Genomic DNA, 21,433 nt, shown 5'->3' with positions numbered 1-21,433 from the left:
AAGAAGAAATTTAAGATAAAACTACTGCTTTTTTTCACTTCACAGTATTGATCATTTCCTTCACAGTCTTGATCATTTTTCCACAGTATATAAAAGTCTAAAATTATTTTTATACATATGGAATACTTGTTACATAGATGCACCACAATTGATTAAATGCATTCCTATTAGTGGATATTTAGGTCATTCCAGGTTTTTTGCTATTTACAAACATTGTTGTAATGAATACTGTGTGTGAGTATATCTATGAAATAGATTCCTAGAAGTTGAAATGTTGGATCAAAAGATCATCTTTTAACCAGGAGGAAAAAAGAAAGAAAAAGAGCCAGAGAAATCATTTGAAGAGATAATAGCCAAAAACTTCCCTAACATGGGAAAGGAATCACTCACTCGAACCCAGAAAAAACAACAAATACATAAAATAAACCCAAGGAGGAACATCCTGAGACACATATTAATCAAACTGACCAAAATTAAAGACAAAGAAAAAATACTTAAAGCAGATAGGGAAAAGAAACACATAACATACAAGGGAACCCCGATAAGGATATCAGGTGATTTTTCAGCAGAAACTCTGTAGGCCAGAAGGGAGCATGGCATGATATACTTAAAGTGATGAAAGGAAAAAAACACCAACCAAGATTACTCTACCCAGCAAGGCTCTCATTAAAATTTGAAGAAGAAATCAAAAGCTTTACAGGTGTTCCCATTCTGGCACAGCAAAAATGAATCTGACTAGGAAACATGAGGGTGTGGGTTCAATCCCTGGCCTCACTCAGTGGGTTAAGGATCTGGCATTGCTGTGAGCTGTAGTATAGGTAGCATACTCAGCTCACATCTGGCATTGCTGTGGCAGTGGTGTAGGCTGGCAGCTGTAGCTCTGATTCGACCCCTAGCCTGGGAATCTTCATATGCCATGGGCCCTAAAAAGCCAAAAAAAAAAAAAAAGGCTTTACAGACGAGCAAAAGCTAAGAGAATTCAGCACCACTAAATCAACTTTACAACAAATATTAAAGGGACTTCTCTAGATGGAAAAGAAAAAGTGACAACTAGAAAAAAAATATTACAAATGACAAGGCTCACCAGTAAAGGCATGCATACAATAAAGGTAGGAAAACATCCACATGCAGATATGTTATCAAAATAGGAAATCATGGAAGCACAAAAGAAAGCCAAAGCAATCCGGAGAAAGAAAAATGGACCTGGAAGAATAAAGCTCTGTGGCTTCTCACTGTACTGCAAAGCTATAGTCATCAAAACAGTATGATACTGGCACAAAAACAGAAATATAGATCAGTGGAACAGGATAGGATACCCAGAATTAAAGCCATGCACCTATGGTCAACTAATCTGTAACGAAGGAGATAAGAATATACAATGGAGAAAAGACAATCCCTTAAATAAGGGGTGCTGGGAAAACTGGACAGCTACATGTAAAATAATGAAATTAGAACACTTCCTAACACCATACACAAAAATAAACTCAAAATGGATTAAAGCCTAAATAAGATCAGATACTATCAAATTCTTAGCGGAAAATAGGCTGAACATTATCTGACATAAACCACAGCAATATCTTCTCAGATCCACCTTCTAGAATTCTGACAATAAAACAAGAATAAACAAATGGGACCCAATTAAATTTAAAAGATTTTTCACAGCAAAGGAAACCCTAAACAAAAGGAAAAGGCAACCCACAGAATGGGAGAAAATATTTGCAAATGAAGTGGCTGACAAGGGATTAATCTCTGTAATATATCAACACCTCCTGCAGCTGAATATCCCCCCCAAAAAAACATCAAAAAATGGGCAGAAGATCTAAACAGACAATTCTCCAGAGAAGACATACAAATGGACAAAAAAATACATGAAAAGATGTTCAACATCCTAATTATTAGAGAAGTGCAAATCAAAACTAGTATGAGGTACCACCTTACACCAGCCAGAATGGCCATCATCGAAGTCTACAAACAATAAATGCTGGAGAAGGTGTGGAGAAAAGGGAACCCTTTTACAATGTTGGTGGGAATGTAAACTGGTACAACCATTATGGAAAACATTATGGAGATTCCCCAAAAAACTAAAAATAGAATTACCATATGTTCCAGCAATCTCACTCCTGGGCATCTGTCCAGAGAAAACCATGACTCAAAAAGATACATGTACCCCAATGCTCACTGTAGCACTATATACAATAGCCAAGACTTGGAAGCAACCTAAGTGTCCATCAACAGAGGAGTGGATAAAGAAGATGCTGTACATACACACAATGGAATATTCTTTAGCCATAAAAAGAAATTAAATAATGGCATTTGCAGCAACATGAATGGACCTAGAAATTATCATGCTAAGTGAAGGTAATCAGACAGTGAGACACAAACATCATAGGCTATCATTTATATGTGAAATCTAAAAAAAGGATACAATGAACTTACTTACAGAACAGAAGCAGACTCATAGACTTTGAAAAATTTATGGTTATCAAAGGAGACAGGTTGGTTGGGGGGGATGGACTGGGGGTTCACAAAGGAAATGTTCTAATATTAGGTTGCTGTGATGCTTGTACAACTATAAATATAATAAAATTCATTGAATTGAAAAAAAGATCATCTTTTAAATGTTGGTAGAGGAGTTCCTATCATGGCTCAGTAATAACAAACCCAACTAGTATCCATGAGAACATGGGTTCGATCACTGACCCTGGTTAAGAACTTGGCATTGTTGTGACCTGTGGTGTAGGTTGTAGATGTGGCTCCGATTCCATGTTGCTGTGGCTGTTTCCTAGGCTGGCAGCTACAGCTTGGACTGGACCCACTGGGAACTTCCATGTGCTGTGGGTGTGACCCTAAAAAAAGACAATAAATAAATAAATAAATAGATGTTGGTAGATACTGTCAAGTTGTCTTCCAAAAAGTGCTTACTTCTTTACACTCTTACTAACACTGAGTACTAGTAAAACTTTATAATCTCTGTTAGTTTAATAATGAGATTATTTATTACCAAGAATATTTTGAAAAAAGAAAAATAACAGGGGAGTCATTTTCATCAGATATTAAAATACATTTTAAAGTTTCATATTTTGGTAAAATTAAATAAATAGTCATTGATATGGAATCAAATGACCATAACAACACTCAAGAGTAGATATTGAAAACTAACATATAATAACAATGGCTTTTTTTTTTTTTTTTTTGCTGTGCTGGTGGCATGTGCAAGTTCCTGGGCCAGGTATCGAACCTGTGCCACAGCTGTAACCAGAGCCACAGCAGTGACAATGCTGGATCCTTAATGCACTGAGCCATGAGGCAACTCCAACAATGGCTTTTTTTTTAAAGATGAAAATTATATTACTCAAAAAATTGACATGGAACTACTGACTAGTCATTAATTTAAAAAGTAGGAGTCTCATACACCATATTAAGTTTGATTTATCCCAGGGATTCAAGAATGGTCCAATACTCACGAATCAATCAATGTCATTCATTACATTAACATATTAAAAATTAAAGATCACAGGGTCATCTCAGTAGGTAAAGAAAATGCTTTTGACAAATTTCAACATCCATTTATGATAAACTCTCTCAACAAAGTATAATGGAACCATATCTCAACATAATAAAGGCCATATATAACAAGTCCACAGCTAATATCATACTCAAGTGTGAAAAGCTGAAAGCATTTCCCTCTGAGAGTAGGAAAAAGAAAAGATGTCCACTTTTATTCAATGCAGTATTTGAAGTCCTAGCCACAGCAACTAGATAAGAAAAAAAAAATGGAATCCAAATTTGAAAGGAAGAGGTAAAACTATCATTGTTTGCAGAAGACATAATACTATACATAGAAAATCCTAAAGATGCCATTGAAAAACTATTAGAACTCATTAATGAATTCAGTAACAGTTGCAGGATTAAAATTAATGTACAAAAATCTGTTGTGTTTCTATACACTAACAACAAACTATCAAAAAGATAAATTAAGAAAACAATCCAGTTACAATCACATCAAAAGAATAAAATATCTAGAAAATTAAGGAGATAAAAGTCCTATACTTGGGAAACTACTTAACGCTGATGAAAAAAACTGAAGACAATGCAAATAGATGGAAAGATATAATGTACTTGTGGATTGGAAAAATTAACATTGTTTAAATGATCACATTACCCAAAGCAATCTGCAGATTCAATGCAATCCCTGTCAAACTACCAGTGTTATTTGTCACAGAACTAGAACAAATAATTTTAAAATTCACACAGAAACATAAAAGATCCTGAATAGTCAAAACAATCTTGAGAAAGAATGAAGTTGGAGGTATCGTGTTCCCTGTTTTCAAACTATAATACTAAGCTACAGTCATCAAAACAGTATATTGCCCCCCAAACAGACACATAGATAAATGTAACAGAATTGAGAGGTAAGAAATGAATCTAGACTTACATGAGTGATTAATATATGAAAGCAGTCGAGTATATATAATGAGGGAAAAGACAGTTTCTTCAATAACAGTGTTGTGGAACCAGACAGCTACATGAGAAGAAATCAAACTGAACTACTCTCTCATATCATATAAGAAATAAACTCAAAATGGACTAAAGACTTAAATGTAACACCTGAAACCAGAAAACTTCTAGAAGAAACTGCGAGCAGTGTATTCTATGACACTGCTCTTTGCAACATTTTGAGGGGATATGTCTCCTCCAGCAAGGGAAACAAAAGCAAAATATACAAATGAGACTTCATAAAACTAAAAAGCTTGGGCATAGTGAAGAAAGCTATCAATAAAACCAAAAAGGGAGTTTCCATTGTGGCACAGCATAAATGAATCTGACTAGTATCCATGAGGATGTGGGTTCAATCCCTGGCCTCACTCAGTGGGTCAGGGATCCAGCATTGCCATTAGCTATGGTGTAGGTCACAGATTTGGCTCGGATCCTGTGTTACTGTGGCTGTGCCTGTAGTTTAGGCCAGCAGCTGCAGCTCTGATTTGACCCCTAGCCTGGGAACTTCCATATGCTGTGGGCGTGGCCCTAAAAAGCAAAAAACAAAAACAAAACAAAACAACAACAAAACAAAAACCAAAAAAGGCCATGTACTGAATTAAAGATTTTTTTTAAATGGCATATTCAATAAAGGATTAAGAACTCATACAACTTAACATTAAAAAATAAATAACCCAATTAAAAAATTGGCAGAAGACTGGAATAGACATTTTTTCAAAGAAAACATATATGACCAAGAGGCACATGAAAAGGTGTTCAAAAATCACTAATCATCAGGGAAACACAAATCAAAACCGCAATAAGATATTACTTCATACCTGCCAGAATGGCTATTATCAAAAAGAAAACAAATATCAAGTGATGATGAGGATGTGGAGAAAAGGAAACCCTTGTGAATCATTGAGCCACTATAGAAAACAGTATGGCACTTCCTCAAATAACTAAAAAATAAAACTACCATATGATCCACTAATTTCATTCCTGGGTATTTATCCAAAGAAAACAAATCCTAACTTGAAAAGATATATGCACCCCTATGTTCACTGTAGAATTATTTACAGTAGGCAAGATATGGAAGCAACCTAAGTGTCGATCAATAGTTGAATGGGTAAAGATTATGTGATATATATATATATACACAGTGAGCTATTAAAAAAGAATAAAATCTTGCCATTTGCAAAAACATGGACAGACCTAGAGGGTAGTATAGTTTGTGAAATAAGTCATTCAGAGAAGAATAAATACTTCACTTGTATGATTCACTTATAAGTGAATCGTTAAAAACAAAACAAATTAACACTCATGACTAAATAGAAACAGTCATAGAGACAGAAGACAAACAGGTAGTTACCAGAGAGGGTGGGGGAAGGGAGAAATAGGTGATGGAGATTAAGAGGTAGAAACTTTCTGTTATAAAATAAATGAGTCATGTGTATGAATGTGCAGTGTGGGGAACATAGTAGATAATTATGTCATATCTTTGTATGGTGACAGATGGTAACTAGATATCATGGTGATCATTTTGAAATGTATATAAATACTAAATCACTGTGTTGTGTACCAGGAACTAACATGGTGTTGTAGATCAATTATACTTCAAAACCAAGCAACAAAACAAAAAAACAAATTAATAGAAAGAGATCAGATTATGGTTACCAGTACCCAGGGTGGGGGTGGGGCGGGGTGAGGGAGATTGGAAATTGGATAAAGGTAGTCAAAAGGTACAAACTTCCAGTTATAAGATAAATAAGTACAGATACTTGATGTATAACATGATAAATATAATTAACACAAGTTACATTATATATTGAAGTTAAGAGAGTAAATCGTTAGAATTCTCATCACAAGGGAAAAAACTTTTTCTATTTCTTTAATTATGTATCTATATGAGACAATGGATGTTCAGTGAACTTGTGATAATCACTGCATGATGTATCAAATCAAATTATTATGCTAAACACTAAACTTATATAGTGCTGTATGTCAATTATGTCTTAATAAGACTAAAGGAAAAAATAAACATTATGAGAGAAAAAATGTTGGATTCCTAGCACGCACTATGTAAATAGGGACTAGACACTAGATAATAGACACTAGCCATAGACAGTAGACACTAGATAAGCTGAAACTTAAAAAATAAAACACCAAAGTGCTGAATATTTACATAACTTTAGGGTATGCAATCTTTCTAATTACTCAAATATGAGAGATCATCAAAAATTTTACAAAAAACAAACAAAGGAGTTCCCATCTTGGCACAGTGGAAATGAATCCGACTAGGAACCATGAGGTTGCTGGTTCAATCCCTGGCCTCACTCAGTGGGTTGAGGATCCAGCATTGCCATGAGTTATGTGGGTCGCAGACGAGGCTCAGATCTGGCATTGCTGTGGCTGTGGCTGTGGCTGTGGCCAGCAGCTGTAGCTCTGATTAGACCCCTAGCCTGGGAACCTCCCTATGCCACGGGGTGAGGCCCTAAAAAGACCAAAAAAAAAAAAAAGGCAAAAATTTTAACTTCACTATCAATTTAGCAAAGGGATTTCATTTTCAGCTACCAAATTTGAAGAAAAATTTAACACTTCAATATTGGCATGCTTAAAAAGAAATTGGCATTTGTATGCAACGCTGATGGAAAATGTAAATCACATAATTTTTCTATGTGTCTATTACATGTATAGAACCTCAAACATGCATATGCTTTAATCAAGCAATTCATGATCTAGAAATTTATTGTAAGAATACAGTAAAAATGTACATAAAAATTTAGCTAATATACAGTTTGTTGAGATATTTTTTACGATGGAATATTGAAAAAAAATCCAAATGCTCAACAACAGGATTTTTGCTGAAGAAAATTTGGTGTGGTTACTTGATAGAAAAATATGCAGCCATAAAAATGACTGCATATAAGAACAAATTAAATATAAAGCAGTTTTTTAAAAAGTGAGTATAGCATGAGCACATTTTTTTCAAAGAACTAACCAACTGGCTAGCAAACAAATATATTTGTGGTAAAATATGTAGGAATAAACGATGTGTCTTTTTGTTTCTTGGTGTGTGTTTTCTAAATGGACTCTAATGAACATATATTGGCTTTTTGGTAAATTCAAATTGGTTTAAATTTAATGAGAGGTATAAAAGGACATTGCAGTTCAGTAGGCTTATTGAAGCCATACTCAGAAATTGAAATTGTGCAATTAGTGCGGCATGGATAGTTTTAAGGAACTAACCTCAAGTCTTTCTCAGACTTAGGACAGCTCATGAAATGGGGATTTTTCCTGAAGGCTTCTTTCACCTTCACTGAGTATGCTACAGAAAAATTTAACCCTGGATCTTTCACCTTTAGCTCCGTGACTATTTGTTTTATACTGCTTCTACTCAAGGAGACATGTTTTTTTTAAAATCTATATTGGAATTTTCAATGCAATTATCCCTTCAAATATCAAATTCCCCCCATTATCCCAATGATCTCTTTCTAGAACATCTGTTTGATGTTTCTGAGTCTCTTAATTCTACTTACCTTGTTTTTTTTTTTAAAAAAAATCAAGAATGTGGGGAGTTCCCTTCGTGGCACAGCGGAAACGAATCCGACTAGGACCCATGAAGATGTGAGTTCAATCTCTGGCCTCGTTCAGTGGGTTAAGGATCTGGCGTTGCCGTGAGCTGTGGTGCAGGTTGAAGAAACAGCTCGGATCCTGCGTTGCTGTGGCTGTGGTGTAGGCTGGCAGCTACAGCTCCAATTAGACCCCTAGCCTGGGAACCTCCATATGCTGCAGCTGCAGCCCTATAAAGCAAAAACAAAACAAAATAAAACACAAGAATGCAACTGATGCATCCTGAATAAATCCTCATATCAATCTACAAATTATTTTTTTTATTTTTTATTTTTTGGTCTTTTTTATGGCTGCATCTGTGGCATATGGAGGTTCCCAGGCTAGGAGTCTAATCCAAGCTACACCTGCCAGCCTACGCCGCAGCCATAGCAATGCCAGATCCAAGCCACGTCTGTGAACTACACCACAGCTTGTGGTAACGCCAGATCCTCAACCCACTGAGTGAGGCCGGGGATCAAACAAACATGCAACCTCATGGTTCCTAGTCGGATTCATTTCTGCTGCGCCATGATGGGAACTCCAATCTACAAATCTTTAATTCTTATTTCAGCTGTATCTAACCTGTTAAACCCATTCACTGTTTTAAATGCAAATTCTTGTAATTTTTATTTATAAATTTATATTTGATGTCTTTTCTTTCAAATTATGCCTATTTTAGAGTTCCCGTTGTGACTCAGTGGATTAAGGAACGCAACATAGTGTACATGGGGACGCAGGTTCAATCCCTGGCCTTGCTCAGTGGGTGTTGCCGAAAGCTGTGGCTTAGGTTGCAGATGTGGCTCAGATCCAGCTCTGCTGTGGCTGGCCAGCAGCTGCAGCTCTGATCTGACCCCTAGCCTTGGAACATCCATATGCTGTAGGTGCAGTCCTAAAAAGAAAAACAAAATAAAACAAAACGAAATATGCCTATTTTCTCCCTAGTGGTCTAGTGGTTAGGATTCAGTGCTCTCAAAATATACCTATTTTTATTTAATAGTATTTTATATTACATAATACTTTTATAATTTTAAATGTGTTTATTTATATCTTTTCTCAGATTATTTTATTATCTCAAGTTCCCGAGATACCAGTTCCATAAAATCAAGTTTAAATCTAAGCATTTTTCTGGCACATCTTAGCTACCTGATAATTTCTGGGACACCACAGTTGCTCAATCTATAGGACACACAGAAAAGGAGGAAAATACCCTAGTTGGTAATGCTGGGTTGATAAAGAAACGATCACAATTGCCTCCTGACTGGCTTCCATCATGTCTTAGATATTTCAACTTTTGATATGTTATCCACAGATGAGAGATAACGTCAGTCTTCTCTTACAAATTTTTTGTTCCATGACTTTCCAACTGATCCACTATCCTTGTAAAAGTTAAAAGGAAATAGATTGTTCCATTATTACTCTCCCATGCATATCTTCCAACACAAGATGTGGCATGGTATAATTATGCAATCACATAATTGCATATTTATTTGCTAATACCACTGAGACATTCTCATGCCGGGAGCATATTTTGATGCCAACTGATACTAGATACCAATATAAGACAATCATTCCAAACTGAAATAATAATTCAAACAATTCAAAGCACTTCTGGAGGATGGTCGCTTCCTAAGACCATTTTATTCCAGTACAAAATTATTTTTTTAGCAAGTAGAAACAAAAAGTTAACAAATAATATATTTACTTACTCTCGAAAATCTTTTAAGATATTCTGATAGTTAAAATATATTTAGTTAGCCTTGATTCTTAAACCATTCCTCAGAAATTTCCACAAATAATGAAAGATCCTTACATGATAGAAATGTTTACTTTTTCAATTATTAATGTAGTTGGTAATTATATTTTCTTCCAAATAAAACTTTGATTTAAAAGTTTAATGCAATATCTTCAGGAAAAATTTACATTTTTGATTTGCAAAGTCTACCTCCACCTCTGCTTCTACCCACCATGAATTTCTCTAAACCCAAATCCAATCTGCAGAGATTACACTAATGTGCAAATATTACATAGAAATAAGTGAACGGCATTTACTTCTGAGTTTCACTATGATTTCACTTCATGTTCATGATGCAGACTATTTTTTCTCACATGGAAATAATATTTCAGGGAGTTTCCATCAATGTTCAGTGGTAAGGAACCCAACTAGTATTCATGAGCATGTGGGTTTGATTCCTGGCCTCATTCAGTGGGTTGAGGATCTAGTGTTGCCATGAGCTGTGGTGTAGGTTGCAGACGTGGCTTTAATCTGAGTGCTGCTGTGGCTGTGGCTTAGGCCCCAGAGGCTGCAGCTCCAATTTGAAACCTAGCTGGGAATTTCCATATGCCGTGGGTGTGGCCCTAAAAAGAAGATAAATGACAATAATATTTCAGTAGGCACTACTATGTGGCCAATGATATTCATCATTATCATTGACATGTATATAAAATTCTAATTCAAAATCAAATATAATATAAAAATTATATTTTTATGATTAAAAGCTTATTTGCCTTCATTGGAAGGTTGACCTTTCTTCTTTTTTGAATCCTAAAGCAAGACATTTCTCCAACATAGCAATTTTTTTGGTAAGTCTGATTTTTATTATATTTAAACATTAGAGAAGATCATATTAAACCTGCATTCTAGATTTAACAGACATGTGAAGTAGCTATAGGCAAAATCCACAGTATTTTAAAATGCAAAATATATAATAAAATTGCTTGAATTATTTTCCAAATTGGTTCCCTTTGAGATACCATCATCAGTACTTAATACACTCTGAGAAAAATCCATTAATAATTTATAGAGCAAAAGGTGATACAAGTGGGAAAGGCAGTGTTTTTTTATTGAGAGCATCTGAAAGTGATCTGAAGTTGACATTAAAAAGTATGACCTGACAGTCTCCCAAAGCAATAGAAATTAGAGCAAAAATAAACCCATGGGACCTCATCAAACTGAAAAGCTTTTGCACAGCAAAGGAAACCCAAAAGAAAACAAAAAGACAACTTACAGAATGGGAGAAAATAGTTTCAAAAGATGCAACCGACAAGGGCCTCATCTCTAGAATATATAAACAACTTATACAACCCAGCAGCAAAAAAGCCAATCAATCAATGGAAAAATGGGCAAAAGACCTGAATAGACATTTCTCCAAAGAAGATATACAGATGGCCAACAAACACATGAAAAAATGCTCAACATCACTGGTTATAAGAGAAATGCAAATCAAAACTACCATGAGATACCACCTCACACCAGTCAGAATGGCCATCATTAATAAATCCACAAATAACAAGTGCTGAAGGGGCTGTGGAGAAAAGGGAACCCTCCTGCACTGTTAGTGGGAATGTCAACTGGTACAGCCACTATGGAGAACAGTTTGGACATACCTTAGAAATCTATACATAGAACTCCCATATGACCCCACAATCCCACTCTTGGGCATCTATCCGGACAAAACTCTCCTTAAAAGAGACACGTGCACCCACATGCTCATTGCAGCACTATTCACAATAGCCAGGACATGGAAACAACCCAAATGTCCATCGACAGATGATTGGATTCGGAAGAGGTGGTATATATACACAATGGAATACTACTCAGCCATAAAAAGGAATGACATAATGCCATTTGCAGCAACATGGATGGAGCTAGAGAATCTCATCCTGAGTGAAATGAGCCAGAAAGACAAAGACAAATACCAGATGATATCACTCATAACTGGAATCTAATATCTAGCACAAATGAACATCTCCTCAGAAAAGAAAATCATGGACTTGGAGAAGAGACTTGTGGCTGCCTGATGGGATGGGGAGGGAGTGGGAGGGATCGGGAGCTTGGGCTTATCAGACACAACTTAGAATAGATTTACAAGGAGATCCTGCTGAGTAGCATTGAGAACTTTGTCTAGATACTCATGTTGCAACGGAAGAAAGGCTTGGGGAAAAATGTAATTGTAATGTATACATGTAAGGATAACTTGATCCTCTTGCTGTACAGTGGGAAAAAACAAACAAACAAACAAACAAAAACAAAAAAATATGACCTGAAAAAAAAAGTATGACCTTCGTTAGAAAAGTTTTTTTCAATAGAAATTTTAGAAGACCTTGATGTTTGCTTAAAGCAAAAATCTGAAAAATATTATTCTAAGGCCGCCTGAATTTCTAATGACATTATAAAATTGTAACTTTATAAAATAATTATTTTTCAAAGGAAATTAACAGCAAAACCAAAGATAGAATTTAATCCCTTGAAAGTACTCAGCTGAGAAGTGATGACCTAGTGTAACTGAGCAGGATGCTATGGGGCCTTTCCAGGACAGACCCCTCCTCCTTGACCATGTCCTCTATCTGTCTCTTGTCTATAGAAAAACTTCAGCCAAATAATACATTTAATAAGAGAAGTGAGAAAATACAGAAAGAAATAAAATAGTCAAATAAGACAAAATAATAATAGTTTAGCCATTAAACAAAATCAAGCCCCTTTAGTTCCTCTTCGAAGGCTGTAGATAATATTCTGAGCCATACCATTTGAGTTGTTTTGCAGACGCTGAAACCCCCATTGGGTGGAAGAAGTATGCTGACCACAAGCACACAGACCTCTGATGGATTGGAACCAGAAGGACTAGGTGACCAGAGATTTATGGCTCAGATAACAAGCAAGACAAGACGGATACTTAGACCCTCATGACCAAGACAATCATTCCTAAAAAGAGAAGATAAATCTCTCCCTGGCAGGTAACCCTTTCCTCTTTTCCCTAAATAATCTCTAAGCAAAACCTGGGGAGTTGGGGACTTTTTTCTTTTATTTTTTTTGACTTTCAATTGACTAGGTTTAGTTTTTTTTTGTTTCTTTTTTTTAAATGATTTTCATTTTTTTCTATCATAGATGGTTTACAGTGATCTGTCAATTTTCTACTGTACAGCAAAGTGACCCAGTTACATATACATATACACATTCTTTTTCTCATATTAGCCTCCATCATGCTCCATCAGAAGCAACAAGATATAGTTCCCAGTGCTATACAGCAGGATCTCGTTGCTTGTCCATTCCAAAGGCAATAGTTTGCATCTATTAATCCTGGATTCCCAGTCCATCCCTCACCCTCTCCCTTGGCAACCACAAGTCTGTTCTCCAAGGGGGACTTTGTTTCTTGAGACTAGAGTCCACCTTCTTCCCTGAATTGATAGCTTCCTCAATAAAGTTAATCTTTCTTCTTCCCCAATACTTGTCTCTCAGTATTGGATTCTTAATGGACCAGCCAAACCCGAGTATGGTACACTAGGTTTGCCACTGCATAGTCTTCCTCAGAAGCTCAGAACCTCTAGTGCCAAGCATTGTCCATGACAATGCATGTTAATGGATTTCAACTTGAATTAATGTTTCCATTTCAAATCATCAATGATACCATCCAGGCCCCACAAAGTGCTCATGCTGCTGGTCAGGAAAAGATGGAGACAAATAAACATCAAGTTCTGAAATGAACAAGGGTGAAGAGTTCCACAGCTGACAATAATAACCCACATTTTTTAGAACAAAAAAAAAGCAAACACAAAAATCTAAATTCTACCTTAATATTTTAATAACTGCAAATTTGAGGCTAAAGATAATGCTCATTTATAAAGCTTAGAAGCTAAATGAGGTAGTGATGAGGATATCTAGGGACGAACTCTGAAAGAAGAGGACAAGAGGGAAGAAGAGGACACTCAGGGGCAAGGGTAAAATTTGCTTTATGATGTTGTCCAACATCAGCCTTGAGGAAAGGTAAGTCATCTGAGTTTGCACTGCCACAGAAAAGCCTATTTCTATCCTTACTGTGACCTGTCAGGCTCAACATACAATCCAATAGAGACAGATCTTGAAACAAAGAAGTAATATTCTTCCCAAGCAATTCTAAACTAAAGTGAGAAAGTGGCTATTTCAGAGGTTTCAGTGGGAAAGATGGGCTTCTTTATCATGCCTGTGCCTTCTTCAAGGCTTCACATTCTCGGCCCATGGCCATGTAAGTGTGAGGAGGATGCCTAGAAAGAAGGGCTCAAGGATAGATGTGAGAGGATTCTGGAACTGTTAGGAGAAAGGGAAAAAGAAAGAATTTCTGTTAGGAAGCTTCATAAAGGAGGTTAGTTTACATAAGGAAAGGACATTTGTAATTAAATTGACTTTTTTGTCTCTTTACACACACCCTAGTGAAAGTACTAACGAAACTAAGGGAGGAAAAGGCAAAAGCTTGCGTATTTAATTAAGACGCTGGCCAACCAGGCTTCACTAATCAAACTAAATATGTATAATAGATATGTGTTGGTCTAATCTCATGCAAGTTTAAAATAGAACCTTCTTTTATACAGGTCATTCTGAATAAGAAATACATAATTGAAGAACATACAATAAGCTTAATGGGAAATAGTGTTATTAGTTTCCAAATCAAGAAATAATGTGATTAAAATATGCTCCACTGCAAAGTGTTTTTCTACTAAGGATTATTTCTTCCAGAAAGTCCATATGCTGCAAATAGCCTTTTCTGAGGAGCCAAGTGATTTAAATAGAAGAGATATTTTATCTCACAAAGATGTAGTTTCTAGGAACAGGGCACCTACTTTCCTTTTATCATCTCCTACCCCTTCTGGTCTAAAAGTCTTGAATCTTTCCTCTCTTGCCTCTTATAGGGCTTTGATTTATTTTTCTTCTTTTTTCACTTTCTTTCAACCAACTTTATATCCATACTCTATGAAGGGACTAAGGTTTCTCTAATCTTATATAAAATTGAATTTCCCTGAATAGGACCCTATTCCTCAAGAATTTTTTTTAAAGGTATCTCTTTCCTTTTACTGAAAAATGTCCTAAAATCTAAAATTACTCTTCAGCTTTCTCATTTTCCATTTAGTCTTTAGTCCAAGCCCATGTCTCTGCAAATCTACCAAACCTCCTCTCTTAAAATTTACCCACAACCTAATAATAACAAAGTCTCTCAGCTCCTACCCTATTCTCTTATTAACCACTTTATGGATTTGCTGTTGACAGTCATTTTAGCTGCTTTGTCTCCTAGGAAATTGTTATTATTCCAATTCTCCCATTACTTTTCCACAATCAATTAATATCCTTTCTAAACTTGTTTTATTCTACCTAATCTTAAACTCATATCCCAGTCATCTTCACTCCACTTTTATTCTCTATTAATGTTTATTTATTTGTGACGTAATTTTTGACACAGCTTCATACACATACATATATTCAGCTTTACTTTCTAAACTGATCTTTGGATATAAATTTTTCACTTTCTTCCAGAATATCTCTATATGAGAATATTTATTAGTATGTCAAGGGCATAATATCAAAAGCCAAATTCATTATTCTTAATTTTATTGTCCAGGGGAAAAATACGATACTCTAAGGCTTCAGTTAGATTGGATTATTTACTATTCTCTGTAATTTCCCTATATAATATCCAATAGTTCACTATTTCTTTGTATTTGCATGCCTAACCTTTGTGCCTGGAATGGACAACTTTGTATTTTTATTTATTTATACCCAACTCACTCTTAAAGATACAATTTAACTATCATTTCCCCTTAAAGTCATTTTCTCTAGGCTCTGGGTTCCTTCCTCATAGAGAGAAAGTGTGACCATTGGCTTATTCTGAATCTTAGGATGTAACACAGTGCTTGGCACTGGGTAGGTGATCATATACCTGTCCCATTCACTTTCCCATCTTTCTTCATTCTTTATTTTGATGTTTATAATATTTAGGGCTATAGTACTATCTGAACATGCACATTTCCATGTACATGAACTCCATGAAGTAAACTATGCGCCTTGTTTACGTCTTAATTCCTACTACAGACAGTTCTTGGTATGTGTGTGGTACTCCATAAAAACTGTGTATAGAGGTGATACATTTTAAGCTCCTTTTTTCCCCTTAAGATGCTACAGAAGAAGCACTCAGACTGTGCTTAGGAGATGAGATGAAAAAAAAAAAAAGGAAGGACAGGGCATAAGGTGTTCTTTAGAGGTCAATAAACTATATGTACAGTCTGTTCTACTAGGTAGGAGGAATAGAGTTGTGACCATCCATATCAGGGCCGCAGGGTACAATAAATTACCTCATCAAATGGAGCAAGGAGAATACTAAGAAACGGAATTCCCACAGTTGTTTTAGTTCTTGGATGCCTTGTCAAGAGCCCTCAGAAAACTGAACATTGTATATAATATGGCATTGAGTAACATATACACTGAAAGAAACTAAAAATGTACCCAGACAGAAAGACAGACAGAAAGACAGACACACACACACACACACACACACACACACACACACACACACAGAGCCAATATCTACACACCTGGTATGTGCCATTTGGATATGTTCACACTAGAAGTAAACTGTGTTACTGCTTTGAGAGACTGCAAATTGTCAATCAGTATTCTAATAGTGCCCCTGATTCTAATAATGTGGTTCTGGGAATTTCACTCAACCTCTCAGTAACAATTATTTTTCTTTAAATAATGAGATAAATAAATGCTAAAATATATGTTCCTAAAAAATTTTATGTATATAGAATCATTTGGAACTTGAATCTCTTTATAGATCCCACATGTCAAAAGAATGAATTTTTTTTTCCTCAGTGGTTCAAACAGTTCTGTAAAATCATTCTCCATATCTTTCACAACCTCTGACACAGCACAACTACCACTTTAGGGGGAAATGATGAGTAAGATAGAAACATCCTGATATACCTCCCCACCCGCCACCTTCATCACAGTATCACACACACACGCACAAACACACACAAACACACGGTGCTCTTTTGCAAACAGAAGGAATGAGATATTTTTTAAAAATCTCACAAAAATAATTTTTAAATATTTTAAAATTTCATTATAAATTAATCTGACGATCAGGACTTTTAAATGCAGGATTTCTGCATTGCTTTCTTCTTGCTACTTCGATAATAATAAAAAGAGAATTTAGGGGAAAACATGAGAAGCAGCAGAAAAGCAAGGCTGTTGCATGCAATTTCTAGCTCCTGAGTCATTCCACTCTTTAGCACAGATAACGTCACATGACCAAAAATAATTTTAAATGTGAGCATCTTACACAATATCAACTATTTTAAATAGCTACAGTCCTATCATCACAAATCCACCACAATGTAAGAAAAATCCATTTTCTCAGCAATTAATTTGTTTTCAATTTACTCCTCACATTCCTACTGGAGGAGGGGACAGGGTCTGTTCCATCATTCCAAGTCCATTAAACACATTACATAAATCTTCCATTCATCTGGGAGAAATGACTAACATTTTTCCTAAAAGGGGGGGGGGGGGAGAACATAAATAATCTGTATCATAATTACTGCCAGAAATTGTTCAGAAGGCCTTTGGGCTAGGATGTTGGCGTGCCTCAGAGGCTGCTATCAAGCTCAGCCTTGGGCTTTGGCAAAGTCACTGCCATGTTAATCTGCTTCATTACATTTCTACAATTTGTTCACATTAAGGAGCAGTATTTCCCTTGTGAAAGGAAGATCCATCCTTCACTTTGAAAGCTTTACCTTCAAAAGATACATGAATAGAGCCACAGATGGCTAAAGGCCAGAAAGCCCAAGAAATATTAAAATACAGAATGTCAGAGTCAGAGCTCATTTCAGTCTAGGAAGATTTAAAGATGCAGAACAGCTAGAATTACAGCTTTTGAATCATTTAGATCCTAATCCAAGCTCTCAAAGCACACATTTTAAACGTTATCATTAACATAGATAACAATTCATTGATAGACCAAAGATAGAATCATGGTGGCTTACCTGGAATAAAGAGAACTGTAAGTCATAGCTCAGAATCCACATATGTATATATTCTGCAATGCAGTTATTCAGAATTGCGACCAGAGCAGAAAGTAAAATCTCACATGTGCTTCATTTTCACTGAAGAATAAGAAACAAGAAAGGATGACTGCAGCATCCTCTGTGCTTCTGCCTTAGCTTTCTGTTCTGACACTCACTCGATGGTACCCACTGTCTGTTAGAAAGCAGCGTGCTAAACTGAAAAATAAATAAATAAATAAATAAATAAAGGCAGCCGCTTAGATGACAGCTCCATCTCCTGGCCAAAAGTGGAATTATTTTCATCAAAAATCCTTTGACAAAGCCACATCTAGCAAGTTTGAAATGGTTATAGCCCATAATTCCACTGTATTTAAAACCAGCTATCTTAATTAATTGTAAAGTAAACATTTAAGAAGCATTAGAGTATTAATTTCTAAAATTAGTAATCCTACTTTTGGAATTTTGTTAAATTTACTTACATTGTATTTAAACTAAATGGAACCGTGTCACAGTAAAAACTTACTACTTACTTTAAGAATTCATTTACATTAGAGCAAAAATAAACCCATGGGACCTCATCAAACTGAAAAGCTTTTGCACAGCAAAGGAAACCCAAAAGAAAACAAAAAGACAACTTATAGAATGGGAGAAAATAGTTTCAAATGATGCAACCGACAAGGGCCTCATCTCTAGAATATATAAACAACTTATACAACCCAACAGCAAAAAAGCCAATCAATCAATGGAAAAATGGGCAAAAGACCTGAATAGACATTTCTCCAAAGAAGATATACAGATGGCCAACAAACACATGAAAAAATGCTCAACATCACTGGTTATAAGAGAAATGCAAATCAAAACTACCATGAGATATCACCTCACACCAGTCAGAATGGCCATCATTAATAAATCCACAAATAACAAGTGCTGAAGGGGCTGTGGAGAAAAGGGAACCCTCCTGCACTGTTGGTGGGAATGTCAACTGGTACAGCCACTATGGAGAACAGTTTGGACATACCTTAGAAATCTATACATAGAACTCCCATATGACCCCACAATCCCACTCTTGGGCATCTATCCGGACAAAACTCTCCTTAAAAGAGACACGTGCACCCACATGCTCATTGCAGCACTATTCACAATAGCCAGGACATGGAAACAACCCAAATGTCCATCGACAGATGATTGGATTCGGAAGAGGTGGTATATATACACAATGGAATACTACTCAGCCATAAAAAGGAATGACATAATGCCATTTGCAGCAACATGGATGGAGCTAGAGAATCTCATCCTGAGTGAAATGAGCCAGAAAGACAAAGACAAATACCAGATGATATCACTCATAACTGGAATCTAATATCTAGCACAAATGAACATCTCCTTAGAAAAGAAAATCATGGACTTGGAGAAGAGACTTGTGGCTGCCTGATGGGATGGGGAGGGAGTGGGAGGGATCGGGAGCTTGGGCTTATCAGACACAACTTAGAATAGATTTACAAGGAGATCCTGCTGAGTAGCATTGAGAACTTTGTCTAGATACTCATGTTGCAACGGAAGAAAGGCTTGGGGAAAAATGTAATTGTAATGTATACATGTAAGGATAACCTGACCCCCTTGCTGTACAGTGGTGAAAAAAAAAAAAAAAAGAATTCATTTACTATCTGCAAAAATAATATGTCTCCTACAAAATAATTTTATTTTATTTTATTTTGTCTTTTTGCCATTTCTTGGGCCACCTCCTGCGGCATATGGAGGTTCCCAGGCTAGGGGTCGAATCGGAGCTGTAGCTGCCAGCCTACACCAGAGCCACAGCAACATGGGATCTGAGCTGCGTCTGCAACCTACACCACAGCTCACGGCAACGCTGGATCCTCAACCCACTGAGCAAGGCCAGGGATCGAACCCTCAACCTCATGGTTCCTAGTTGGATTCGTTAACCACTGAGCCATGACAGGAACTCCAAAATAATTTTAGATGTCAAATTTATCTTCATTGAACATCTCTTTGTGGAGATGTGTAAGTTTTTGCTATTAGAGAAATACTGCATTATGCTGTTGTTATTAATATTATTCGGGGGGATGCTGAAGAATTAAAGTTAACGTAGGACAATGAAATTAATAAAAGACAAACCAGAAAATTGTTAGTCAATTCAGCTTTTTAAGACATTTCAAAACACACATATATCAAAAATTACATGATATAAAAAATTTGTCAGTGTAGTATGATATAGTGTGTAGTTATATCTTATTAGAAGGGTAAGAGAAAAAATAAATTATTGTGAGGATGCATTTAGCAAATAATGTCAGTTACACTGAGCATAATATGTGCTCGATATGTATACATTTATTTTTTCCATGGTTAATTGTGAAGCCCTGGTTAATTTTTAAATCTTGAAATGAAAATATAGGTTGTCCTTATTCCACTTTTTCACAATACCATTTAAATTTAGAGACAAGGTATGAACTAAAGTTCTCCTTCCTAGTCTTTTGATAGTCCAGTTTCATTTGCTGCTACTGCAACCCCCCCCCCCCCGCCTCTGTGACGCTGTCCGCGGTGCTGAAAACCAATTCCACAACTCAAAGGTTCTGGGTATTAAACTTGTCTGAAGTGTTATCTTTGCAATATCTGATATAAATTTTATGCTTAAAAGTCCTATATAATCCATAACAAGTGAAAATATCTAGGATACAAATATCTAAGTAATATTTTATCCACAGCATATTAACCAGAAGCCATTATGCAGATGAAATCTATTCAATAAAAACATGATTATCAGTCACTCTTTTTGGATCCTTCATATATTTCATACTATTCTTGATGGGGTTATATAATACAGATTGTTCCACATTATTTCCCCCATTGACTATATGAAGATACTTAAGCCTACTCTTCAGTAACTTGTTCAGGGTTAATAAGCAAGTAAAAAGAACAAATCTGATTCTCTAAAATTTACCTTACTCCTATTTCTACAATATCATTAAGATATATTCATATGATTTTTTAAATTAAATTAGTATTGCAGATCTAATTATTTAAACATGTATACTTCACTGTTTTACCTCATCAGTTTCCTGCAAACACAGGATACTGTTAAAAACTCTCAGGCACATAAATTATGATAACTTCTCTTAAATTTTTCAGCAAAGCACCCCTAATTTCCAAAAAGATTGAACTCATAAAATCAGAACCTGATATGCCACAACATAAAATATCACTGAAGCCTCAATTATTTTTAAAATGGTGGAAACTTTATAACTTATATAACATTTAAATATTTTTCTTAGAACATTAATTATTTCCCACTATTTTGAGTATAAATTTTACCCTTTAGGAAGATGTATCCAACTTATCTTTGGATTTTTTGAACCTCCAGACATGCTACCATAGCCTCTTGGTGACACAATATCCTAGTTTGAGGACCATGAGATTATGTGACACAAAATCAATGTATCTCAGAAAATAATTACCTAAAACTTCTTTTCATGTATCACTTTCTAGCATATTGTCTCAGTTTTGACTAATCACAAAACTA

At 35.7% G+C, this 21,433-nt stretch overlaps 1 protein-coding gene across 2 annotated transcripts in view; it reads right to left on the bottom strand.

Moving 5' to 3' along the window:
• LOC125123244 (sodium channel protein type 2 subunit alpha) overlaps window positions 1–18,106 on the bottom strand; it is a 135,547-nt gene extending 117,441 nt beyond the window's left edge. The window contains exon 1 of one of the 2 annotated variants that reach the window (XM_047772778.1): window positions 17,878–18,106. The gene's annotated coding sequence lies outside the window, so the exon portion shown is untranslated. The remainder of the gene's footprint in view (window positions 1–17,877) is intronic. The other variant, XM_047772780.1, reaches the window with a different exon arrangement.
• Window positions 18,107–21,433: the final 3,327 nt, after the last annotated feature.

This window comes from Phacochoerus africanus, chromosome 3 (genome assembly GCF_016906955.1).
Source record: "Phacochoerus africanus isolate WHEZ1 chromosome 3, ROS_Pafr_v1, whole genome shotgun sequence".
Lineage (NCBI taxonomy): Eukaryota > Metazoa > Chordata > Mammalia > Artiodactyla > Suidae > Phacochoerus > Phacochoerus africanus.
The sequence above is the reverse complement of the archived record's forward strand: the minus strand, read 5'-3'. Positions and strand labels throughout refer to the sequence as shown.